The 13,301-nt window shown below is 31.2% G+C and overlaps 1 protein-coding gene across 3 annotated transcripts in view; it reads right to left on the bottom strand.

Annotated features, from left to right (window-relative positions):
* The window catches only part of LOC119834015, a 23,459-nt gene extending 19,028 nt beyond the window's left edge, over positions 1 to 4,431 (bottom strand). For all 3 annotated transcript variants that reach the window (XM_038358290.1, XM_038358289.1, XM_038358291.1), the window contains exons 1-2: positions 4,271 to 4,431; positions 4,140 to 4,185 (exon numbers count right to left, since the gene is read on the bottom strand). The gene's annotated coding sequence lies outside the window, so the exon portion shown is untranslated. The remainder of the gene's footprint in view (positions 1 to 4,139; positions 4,186 to 4,270) is intronic.
* Between the last annotated feature and the right edge of the window lie 8,870 nt (positions 4,432 to 13,301).

A 13,301-nucleotide genomic window follows, 5' to 3' on the forward strand; every position in this document is an offset into this window, starting at 1 on the left:
TTCACTTTTTTACTGGATTAGCAATAAAAATCGTAAGACAATTTACTATAGATGATCACTCTGCGGGTATCGTAACAATATATAAAGTAGCAAAAATATTGTTTAAACCTACACTTCCATGATAATAATGTATCTCTTAGTAAAAAGTAAAACATACTAATGGTTACCGTAACCCGCTAATCTCAGACAGATTTAAAAAATTCTTACCGTTGGTATGTGATCCCTGACTGCTGTAGGGTATATATATACAAGCGAGTGGTCCGATAGTATAATATTAGAAGACTTACAGTTTATCAGCATACCCTACGCAAATTGTTTAAAATATTGCGTGAAACAGTAAAAAACATGCCTTCTTTATTCGCAGCGAAAATTTCGCGCATGTAGTATTGTTTCTATGAATTAATACTTTTCATAGAACTAAATCTGGCATTAAACTATAACGTGACATATAATAATCTCCCTATACATCTTTTCCATAATGTCATTTACGATGGTGAGAGTTATGTAAAAGAGTCATTCATTCCTTTTTAGTGGTAACAACGCTAAATGTAATAGTTTAAAGCGAGACTTGATTCAGAAATGAAAATGCTCTTCTCACAGACGTTATTACGTTAGCCGCAATATGAATAGTAAAAGCCATATGATTTTTGAATTGAGTCTTGTGTGAGGTCAAGGGTCATTGCGTCGTGGAATAGAGGAAATTCGAAATTTAAATATTAACAGTGTGCTAGTATGGCACGTCTTTTTTGTTTTTATGACGCATAGACAATACAGAATTGTGCAAATTTTAACTGTTTGTTGTATGTATAAGTTTCTTATACTTATTAACAATTCAACAATTTTTCAAATAATTAAAGTCAAATTTTCATTTTGATGCATTTTCAAAAAAAGTGATAAAAGAACTCGAAATATATTAGTTGTTTCAGAAGGGTAAACCTGATTGCATCGGTCATTTGCACATCTTCAACGCCATAGGTAATTGTTTTAATTATTTACCTTGTGTAATAAAGGAACGATAAGATGTAATTATACAACAACATTGATGCCAGAAGTGATAAATCATTCACCTTATTATTAAAAAAACAAAGGTACTTAATATTAATTGAAAATGTACCCGTCCATACAGTCTATTTGAAATTTAAGAATTATTTTTTTTATGTGTATGCTTTCAGATATATAATATTTGCTTTGTTGAGTAAATTTTCATATACACATCGATTGAGTAAATTGGGTTAAGTAATCCAAATGTCAAAGTACTCGATAGAACAAGCTCTAACAAAATAAATCTCCAACAAAATTAAATATAATAAGATATTTGAATAATTCTAACAAAACTGTATACAACGAAAATGGAAAAAAAATGTATAAAATTTTTAAAAAGAGAAAAAAACAGTCCTAGGTCTGTGTTGCCATGATATATAACAGTACTAGTATAATATTATGTTATCTGTGATAATAGTGTGTAATCTGTGGTTTGGATAGTGGATAGGTTAGTAGTGGATTATCATCATAATAAGTTACGCGATATTCGCGGATTCGAATTAAGCCTCACTATTTTTAATTTTTCTTTCAATATTGTAAATTAGATGTATATTTAGAAAACAATTCCTATGCAAACAATTGACAATTGCAACAAGTTGTTTTCAAACAAATGGCTTTATGTTCAAACGCATATAAAAACGTATCATGACGCACGAAAAACGAAAACTAACAACTTAAATAAGCAAAAGTAATATTGAATTTAAATAGCCGTGATGCGGTTCCGTTTGTCCATGTGCTAATATTAATAAACAGACGAAAATCAATATATATTTACCGACTCAAAGTCAAACTTTTCCTTCATATCATTGACTCTAATCAAATACATTTAAGCTTAGTTTATATAGCGATGATGTAATTAGTAACGAGACGGTTTTGTTTTTTTTTTATTTGTAAAACATGAAAAATGTTGAATTTTGTTAGTCATTACTTCAATTACATTTGTCATTTGTCAGTTTTATATCAGAGTTAAAAAGATTTTATCACGATTGCGTTACATAAATAATAATAAATCTAACCAAGGCCTCACTTGTGCTAGTTGGTACTTTTAAAGAAATCAACAAAATAAATGGTTTCATAATTTTAATACATCATATAAACTTGGGAGGCAAGAGTCCAAACTTTAGATGAATAATCACGTATTTACTTCTTAAAATTCACGTATAACCATTGTTACAATATTGTGGAAGTGATATATGAATATTTAAAAATCTAAGCTAAATCTAATATCTATCTCTCTATTGTTAACATAATATTAATAAAAGTACCTATATTTTAAGGTTGTCAGGTAAAAATCGACCCAAGGGACAAGAGGAAATTTATTTAAAAGGTAAGCTTCAGAAGGGTCTGCAGAAATTTAAGGTATGTAATTTGTACTATGTCAACCTCTTGCCTTTTAAGATTGAGAAGGCAATTACTTACAGTATTGATCTGTGGCGTCTTGATTTTAACTCATACATCATTTTGGTTATAACTGAAATGGACACATTTTTAAATAAGTGATCCAAATAAATACAACAAAAAAAAAAAAAAAAACTCACCTTAGTGATAAAATCAAAACCGTAACATACTATCACCTATACGAAAATGTAATCCATGATAAGCTTACGAATTTTAAGTGAAATCGGTCCATTTAAAGTGGGTCGATATCCAGTCTAAAGGAGTCGATTCGATTCGAAGTTAATAAATACTGGTTAAAAAGAAATTAACTATCTAATAAAAACACCTGCTATGTCTCAGAGGTTACTCAACTTGCATAGTCGTTACTCAAATTGTAAGTACATTTATACCTAAAATATTTCGGTATCTGTGTTTTATTAAGAAAATTGCTCCCAAACTACCGCGATTTTTTTCTCAAAATGACATATCGTGTCATAAATAATGAAAATATCGTATTTATGACCAGGAAACTGTAGAAATATGAAAAGATGGACGACTATGACAACAGGAAAGGGTGATAAAAATAGATTCTCTTTGCTGATAGAGTTGCCGCTTCAAAAATTGTTGTCAATTTTGTGTAAACAAAAAATGAAGTTACAAAGAACCAGATTGAGAAGGAAGTGAATTTACTTTGCGTAATAAAAAACAATGCGTATGTTAATTTCTTATAATAATATAAGTATAAGTTGACGTCAATGGTAATTTAATGTTATTTAATGTTTTTATATGACGTATAGGAGTTTATTAGTATATCCTTTATAATTCACTCTATATAATATCGAAGCTCTTATAAACAATGTATATAGAATAGTCTGACCTAGGCACACAGAAAATCTACAAATTGCACTCGGTATCTTGGTCTATGAATTTCCGCATATTAAGTATTCAATACTACTATAACATCATCCGCTTTGATAATTTAATATGCAACTTTATTATTTCCTTTAAAATAGAAATTAAACATACTTTGAAATAAATTATGGGTTTTTCTGTTCAAACTCCTCAAATTAACTATCCGGATTTATACTTCATTAGTTAAAGCGAGCTATCCTTGATCCTTGATCAAGTTAAATATCAAATCGAAGTATTAACTGAACAAACCATTCAATTGTGTTCCCAATTCTATATTTACATTCCACAATGCCAACAGATTTTACGGATAAAGCAATTTACCCATCAATCGTTGATTATCATCTGTTCTAAATGCTAATGGTAATATCGTGAAGCGTTCCCGATGTAATATCAGCCATTGTTTCTAGTTACAATGGTGACATGGGAATGCAATATTATCAACGCTCCTGTATTATAGCTCCTTATTGAACATTATTGGATGAAAGACGTGTAATTATTTCGTAATACATGCTCGCTTAATTTGAAGTCCTTTGTTCTATTTCTTCGGACCTCGCTATTCTTTCTTTCCATGTACTTTTCACATTACGCGATAATATATTATCAATTGGTATGAACTGAACTAAATAGATTTATTGTTCGATATCAAATTCTTAGTTAATGGTGACTACGTCTAACAAAATTATTTATACGTTGATTAGACTCATCATAACCTTTAATAAAACTAGAAACAATTATTACGGCATTGTGGTTATGCAGATCGTAAAAGTTTTATATAATTAACATGTAATAAATATTGAAAAAAAACTTACCAAATCAAGAAACACTCAATTCAACACTTAAGTCCGCATTCGATACCTGGACAGAAAAAGACCACTGTTAAACCGTATCATAAAATATTTATAAACCAATATTTTATTTACTTTGCGGTACATCCACCTACCGTCGCGTGCGTTTGTGAAGGCTCTAATAATGCAACTACAACCGTGGACCATTCACTCTGTACTCGGTTCCGAACGACCGGTAAGTTTGCTCATACGCATACTATTTAACGTTTATATATTTGGAAACAGATAAAACAATCGAGGAAAAAACAAAAAAAATGTTCACAATGAATTGTCGTTGCATTCCATGACATATTATAGAGTGCAACGACTCTATGGAGTACTAATATATAGAGTAAAACCATAGATTACTAAATAGTTACTTGATTAAATTAATTATTCTGACCTAATGTTTACAAACCAATTAATTGTTATAAGTATTGTTATCCCACAACATTATAACCGGTACAGAAAATAATATTGTGCAAAATTATTTGTTACCTTTTGCGAAATTAAAAAAACCGGATAAACGTTATGTTTTTATAAACATAATTATCCATATTCATAAGACTTAAATATAATCAGATTTTGGTTGTAGGGAAAACCCGAATGTCACGCGCTGAGATTAAAACATTGCGATGTTATATCACAAAATTTGATAAAATTTCTTAAGGAAAGCTTTAAAATAACCAAAAGAAAAGAAAATATACCTACTTTCTAAATTCGAATTATTTACTTTAAAATTAAAAGAGTTAAGGATTTATAATAAATCATGAATGGGTTGAGAATTGACAATGTCTTGAACAATAATTATGTAAAACTATGTATTTAAAAGAAAATAGTATGAAATGAATTAAATACGGAATATCTCTTTTGAGCATTCAAGTTTTGTTTCAAAGAATATGCCAGCATTTGCCTTTTGCGAAAAACATTAAAAGTTCTTTGAAATGTTTTTATTTGACGTGTAGTTAGTTACAAAGTTCTTACAAAAAGCGGTGTTTCTGTTAAAGCAGTTTTAAATGTTTTTCTCTCACACTTTACTTAATAATTATCCAATTACGTTGTTGTTTTTTAATTGTTTCGAACACGTTATGAAGTTTAATAACTAAGTGTGCTTTTAATGTCCCATATATTAATATTATTTGACAAATTATTAGTTATAACTTTTTATTATTATTATTATTACAATTCGTGGTTCATTAAAGGGGTTTAGAGTGACCGTAGGCTCTTTTAAGACTTAATAATAAAAAGCCTATAAATAAGAATACAAAGAAATGGTATAATAAAGCATGTATTTGTCATTATTTTTAAAAACTGATTACAGGTTGTCCCAAATTTTGGGTATCAATCGTAATTATACCTTTTCAGACTCGGATTACGTAAGAAATATTTACCACATCTCCGATGCATTATTCTTTTTTCAATTTGATAAATTTTCAGCACTGTATGTCTGCATTATCGTTATGGATGTTTTGTTTGGAATGTTGAGAATATATCATCATAAATTTAGCACAATTGCATATTTCCTATAGTGCAGGTATTTACACTTTTTGTATAGCTTCATTCTAATGCATTCATTGACGCTTAACACTCGTTAATGAATTTTCTCAAATTATTATCTAGATTTGTTATTATTACTTAGGCTCGTTAGTGTGGCTTATATTTAATTAAAAGAGTTTTATTAATTAATTTCAATGTGATTTCATGACACTAAGTCCATAGCTACGAATCAATAAGTGCGCGCACTATTTGACCCAATAAAGTCGGCTTAATTTTTAAATAAATAAACTAGGAACATTTCTTGACGCAAAAAAATACGAATTTTGCTGGAACCAGGCGTTGAGTTGAAATATATATGTTCCCACTGCAAGGGCCTCCTTTGAGAGCTTATAGACACCACGCAGACTCGGTGGGGGTTGGTGATTGTAATTACATTCAATAATTATTGTGGGAGTCGAGCACGCTTCGGCACGAATTGGGCCAGCTCGCACCGGGGAAGTTCCACACCCCCACAGAAAACCGGCGTGAAATAGTGGCATGCCACTGTGTTTCGTACGGTGAGTGGGGGAGCCGGAGGCCCGTTTCCTTTTCCTCACCCGTCCTGGTCCATTCCTTCTTTCCAGTCGTTAATCCTTTCCTTTTCCCTTACCCCATAAAAGCGGGCAGCGCATTCGCAGAGGTACTACCTTTGCGAATGTTTATGGGCGGTGGTGATCGCTTACCATCAGGCGAACCAGCTCAGCTGCCCGCTAAGACATTAAAAAAAAAAGCTTATTTCTAGAAATTAAAAACTTTTTAATGGATTTTAAACGCGATTAATTAATAATATTACTAACCCGACGTTTCGAACACTTTACAGCGAGCGTGATCACGGGGAGACAGTCCCCCCGAGGTCTCCCGTGTCCGTTTTTAATTTATAAATGTATAATACTCCCGTAAATTCAAACACAAGAAAATTCTAAGCTTATTTCTGTAAATAGTTTCAGAAGAGAATCTCTGAATATGTCTTCTAACATTAGTCACACGTGTGTACTAATTTACCTACACTTATCATAGTATGATTGTGCTTCGTTTTCGATATCTACCTTAATATCCCATTCTCTCTCAGAATTATAGTCATATTAACTCAGAATGATAACGAGATGAATCTGAAAGCGTATTTACCAACTAACACCAAACTCGTGTCATGAACCTGATGACCCCTAGTTGACCTGATACAGTTATATATTCATGAGTTCCAAACTATTTGTACTGATACCGGTACAAACTTGCTGAAAATGTCTCCGATAGCCTGTTTGACGTAAATTTGCATTATTAGTTATTATGTGTGTGTCTTGTGAAAGCGGCCATATTTGTTTATTCTGTCTTTCATATACATAAATAAAATAACGTAATATTTAATTCAAAAGACGATCATATTACTAAAGCTTCGCTGTCCGTCGGTCTGTCAAACTCAAACTCAAATTTGATGGCTGACCAATTTTTTTACAATGCCTCTCAGCTTATTTGTACGGAATCCATTGCGACATGAATCCTAGTCGCTCTTGAATGTCTTTTTTCCTTTTGCTCTATGTTTTTATGTTCGCATTAGCAAAGCTTGGTGGTTGAACTCACTCACGAACATTGACAGATCCCTTACGCCTCTGCAATGGGTAACCAACTTTGTGAGGTAAGGGACAAAGATACGGTGGATGCGTTGAATAAAGAAAAGAACTGAGAAGAATAAGTAAGAAGATCCTCAACAAGCCTCCAACTTCCCCACACGTCATAAGAAACTCAGTATTTAGCCATTACGTGCTACTATTCCATACAAAATCTTTTATATTGACTGACGGATCACAATCCAGTTCAAATCGTGTCGAAACGTGCTCGACATTTAAAAACAAATAAGGCAGATGAACGAACAAAAAAGTTTAAAAGTGTATCCGATTACTATTATATATGTATATACTGCGATACTATGGAATACGCGGATACAATACAATATACTGATTTTGTAGATGTCACAAACTATTTGTTATTACAATAAATTCCCTTTGAAATAAATGAGCTTCAATAGTGTCACAAGTCATTATATTATGCGGTTATAAATATAATAACACAGCAAAGAGCTTTATTTAATGTACTTCCTAGAAACAAATTAATTTTGACAATTTTGTAACCATCTCAAACATAAACTACAGTTCAAATTTTATTCATTTCGGATTAGTGGGCACACTTCAATTATAACATAATTAATTGCTGTTTTATTACAGATTGCTTTCAACGTTCTTTTATAATTATGCTGCAACCTTGAATAGAAGCAAATAGTTTTAAATTAAACAATTTGTTTAAGTCCATTCATATTGTACTTACGATTTGGAATAAATTTGCATAAATATAGAAAAAATCTTGCTCTTTTATGTTATATAATTTCCAGTTTTTTTTCACTATTTGCTAACTATAACTGAGAGACGCTGTGTCCTTGGTTAATGTTTGATTAAACTATACCATACTTAGATCAATTCAGTTCGATTTCAATTTTTTTTTATGTGATACAAGTTTAATATAGAAGTAATAAATACTTATATATTAATTAGTTAGTAACAAGTCTTTTAAAAATGTGGTTAATGGTTAATGGTAGGCACTTGATGTACACAATCGTGTAATTATTAAGACATTACGGTTGACGTTGGCGACACAAAAAAGGTCAAGTAAAATGTATTAAAAATAGGTCTTGAAACTAAAATTACAATTGTGTAAATTTGAAATAACATTTTTTATTTATTTCCACGAAAAACAGACATTAAGAAGATAATAGACCAATACTTTATGAGGTACTGTATAGCAGTGACAGTAAAAGAAGAAAATCATGATAATATATATAATATAAAGTTACAAATGATTAGCTATGTTTATTATTTATATTTAACATGGTGTTTATCAATATTTCCCAATAAGTTCGCCGACACGCATTTACATATAATTATTTCTATAACTTTTCCCATTAAAACTAAAGATAAATACATTAATAATATTGGCGTTTTCTACTAAGATATTCGAATTTTGATGAGCGCACGTTATATAAACCCATTTAAAGTCAATCTCCACGATTCTTTTTATTCAAATGAAATGTTATAAATTATGACTTAGACGCCTTTATTGGAACTTCGGCCTTTGTGGTTATTGGATGTGTTATGAAATGACAACTAAATTAACAAAATTACTTATCGCATAAAAAATTGAAATATCACCTTCGATAATCATACCAATCAGGGCATTAATTGTTTCATTACTAATCTGAAATCATGAATCCAGCATTCTTCATTTGTTTAAAAATATGCCTTTTATTTTCAAGATCGTAATAATTACGCATTTAAAATATAAACTATAAAGGTAGAATCTTAAAATTTAAATATTATTACCATCAATGATTCGTAAGTTACTTATGAGTGTGGTTATTTTTAATTGAAGTTACCTGTTGTATATTTTTTGATCAAAATCATAAGCCACTAATATGTTTGTCTGTCTCTTCTTCCCGAATAGAACACTAATTTGAATAAAATTGACACATAAGCAGTTTGTGTCTCAGGGCACTGGGAACTGGGAAGCGGGGAAAACCTCAGAACATAAGAATTATATAATTTCAAAATATAAGCAAACATTCGTCGACTTCTGAAGGTCATTTTTAATATCGACATTCCAAATATTGGCAAAACAAATCTACTTAAAGATGATTTATTTTATGAATTACTCCATTGGGCCAAAAAACCATTAAAAATTCACAAAATAAAATATCGAATAAAATTTAGTTTCTATTACTATAATCTGTATCAACATTGGAAAGTTAGCGTTATCACTGTGTAATAGACAGTCATAAGATTGGATGAACAGGGTTTATCAGTAAGCCAGTCATTAGTTACGCTATCGGGGAATAATGTTTCGTAAATTATTCGGCCACAAATAAGTGGCCAGCTCACGCTTGATGATTCTAAGAGAGCTTATTCATTTCTTTACTCTCATCACGATTTTATTCCGAATTTTTACACAACTAACGACTTCACTGAGAAATGACATTGACGAAGGTGAGGATACAGTTTTCAATGAATGGTGTTTGAATTTATAAAATTGCTAAAAGGAAGTTCCACTTCTATAGAGGCGCATGGATTACTTTATATCATCACTAGCTGTTGCCCGCAGCTTCGACCATGTGGTTTTAGTAAATTTTGTACGAACCCTTGTAGAATTTATCAAAATCCCTTCTTAGCAAGATGCCTACATAATCGTGGCTATCTGCATGCAACATTTTATCCCGATCGGTGTAACAGTAACTTGAGCTGTGCTTTGATAGACCAGTCGTTTGTATTATATATGTCAAGAAAAGTTGATTCTTTCTAATTATGTTTAAACGTTTATCCATTTCTTTAAACCATACTCTGAAAATGAATCATCTTCATACTTCTAATTCTATCATATGATTTTGAAGTCAATAAAGTCAACATATTATATTAATTTTTGAAAAGATTATATATGAGTGACTATTTTGATATGAAAACAAACGATTATTATATTGCTTAACTTATAAGTAACTAGTCAAACAATAGATTTTCTCCGTAAACAGTTTGTTGGGGTTAGGAGTCATTAGTCTCTCAAATAGTTCGCTAATGCAATTGTAACAACCGTTATAAGTTTCTCTTCAGCATTTGTTCTAGTATGTAATTGTTTACTACTTACTAGTTGTATCATAACTGTTTGGAAGATTTGATTTTCTCTAGTAGACTTTGTACTATGATAATGAGATTTCGTTGTATAATTATTACTAGACGTATGGTTTCAACATAGGAACACCTGCCGTAAAAATCAGAACTATCCGCACGATCTAGATGATGGTTTGTCCACCACGTCTGGTTAGTTACCCCTTACAGGCGCTGAATCATTGGCTATATGAGAAACCTATTCGTATAATGTTAGAGCAATGCTCTTGTTATAGCATTGAGAAATAGACTAGAATACGGCCACACGCCATTCCGGAAAACCGGTGCTAAGATCCAGTATAGCTAAATAAATACCTCATCCCTTCTTTAAAACACTATATTATATTATGTAATTATCCTTCGGCGTTAAACTAGGCAAAGAGTAAATGTGTGCGATAAAAAATATATATTGTTTTTACAACAGTTTACCAATGTTAAAATAATAAGAACTTATATCTGTAATAAATTATTTAAAAAATGTAAAAATTTATTATCGGGGCGATAATAAATTTTACTTGTACGAAATCATATTTTATATTTTAGAAAAAAGCAGTAATATATAAATTATACTCCTATAAAATGTTATGTTTGCATAACAAAAATATTGATCATGTTTAACTGTTTAACAATTAATTAATTAAATCGTAATTTTTATGGTCATATAACTAATATCCATATCAAAGCAATATTATTTTACACACCATTAACGGATGCTTCATTATAAATTAAAAATAGGTGCGTGCCTTTTACAAATTTATGATATCCACATGAATATAAAAATTACATTCAAAAACCCGTAATATTTAATATGGGCTTATGAATGTTACCGTATGGCATATCACGATATAGTTCAGTAGGTATGTCACAAATATCCTTTTCAAAAAGGGACGTCAACCTACTTACTCGTCAGATCTCCTACAAAATAAATGAAATTTCAAAGTAGAGTACATGAAAGTTTAACATAACGTATTGATACGCAGAATATTTTTGTATTATTCAAAGAAACATTTGCATACAATAGTGGCAGCAATTTGTTTTTATAGTCGACGAAATGTTGTGCTAAATACCAAAAGATTTAAAAGTCAATGTACTGAAAACACTCTTAAAAAATGTTGCTTGAAAAATTTTCATTTACGCTGCATTCTGGAACACGTGGAAGTATTTCAATTGATATTTGTAGTATACATAATTAGGCAATAACCATAGTTAGATTCCATTAAAACACATACGGTGAATTAATTTATGATATTGGTCGATTACTTTTAAGAGTCTATCAAGTTTCTTGCCGATTCTTATTGAACGAGGCGTCAAACAGAATAAATTAAATGACTATTATAAAAAACGTGTTTGTAAAAGTGTTGAATAAAAATCATTTGAGTTTGAATTTACATAAACTAGCTAAATAGAGTTTTAGTTTGTTTATTCAAACTCATTGACGGGTTGTCTTCTTTAGTGCAGCGGTATGGGAAGTCGAAACACGTTGTCAGTTCGATCTTTGAGTGGAAGAAAAACGTCTTGGTTGGAGAAAGACTAGAACTGTTCACCTGCTTGCCCGTAAAAAATACTTTCATCAGCATCACCATCATGAAATATATAGCCCAGCCCACATAAGGACATTGCACTGCTATGAGGCCATGCCAAATGAAATTGTATTTTTTATTATCCCCGGTAAATCTATGCAAATTACACACGATATCCTATATTGTAACTCATGTTTGGATTTTTATATAGCAATAAATACGGTGATAAATAAATAATCACATGTGCATGTATTTATTTTAAGAATAAAATAAAATAACTGAAACTAGTAAAATGAAGACTAAACCTTGTTTTAGATCTCTTACATACAAGAATAAAAACGAATATACTTTAAGAACATATTTAAGTAAAATCGTTTTAGGTGACTTGCAAATTCTCAAAACCTTACTACGTTAATTAAGATTTCCATGATTACCTTATTTAACTACTAGAATGGCTGATTCGCGCTCGTACGTGTTGAAATTTTAAATGTACGTATAGTTCTTTGATATAATTAATAAACATTTCTATTATCTTTGCCTGTATGTTTGTCTGTAACCGACTCCTTCGGACTCTATTTAGATCCATTTTGTACGGACTATTTTACTAGACTGTGTATTATTTCAAATTTTTTACACCTATCAAGGATTGGTGACAATACAAAAAAATTTATGAGTTTACATTATTATCACCATTAGGATGACTAGTACTAAATAATTTCCTTACGTATTATATAAGAGCATATGAGACAATTTGCATGTGGGAGTGGAGTACGCTTCGGCACGAATTAAGCCAGGAAACCGGAGAAGTACCATACCATCACAGAAGACCCGCGTGATGTAGTAGCATGCTGCTGTGTTTCGTTCGGTGGGTAGGGGAGACAGAAGCCCATATCCTTCGCCTTACCCTTCCCAGTTTTTTTCCTTTATTCTTCTCGTCAATCCTTTCTTAATCCCTTTCTAATTTAAAGTCGGCAAGCCATTTACTGCAGACCTTACTCCTCTCCAAATGTTCATGGGCGATGGTAACATTTACCATCAGGTGACCCACCAACTCAGCTAGCTACGAAGACATTAAAAAATTAAGTAGATTCTATCATTAAAGCGTGTTTTTAATTCTTATTTCAACTGTTTTATTTAACTTCAGTTTAAGATATACAATTATTAATAAATCAGCATAAATAAAATTTGTAAATTAAAACCGGCGAGGAGGAGGAAATAGCCTTCTCCTCGCCCTTCCCAGACCATTTCCATCTTTCCAGTCCTCAATCCTTTACTCATCCCTTATCTCTTAAAAGCGGGCAGCGCATTCTCAGAGGTCGGAGCCTCTGCGAATGTTCATGGGCGGTGGTGATCGTTTACCATCAGGCGAACCACCAGCTCAGTTGCCCGCTATGACA

The sequence above is a fragment of the Zerene cesonia genome, chromosome 18, assembly GCF_012273895.1.
Source record: "Zerene cesonia ecotype Mississippi chromosome 18, Zerene_cesonia_1.1, whole genome shotgun sequence".
Lineage (NCBI taxonomy): Eukaryota > Metazoa > Arthropoda > Insecta > Lepidoptera > Pieridae > Zerene > Zerene cesonia.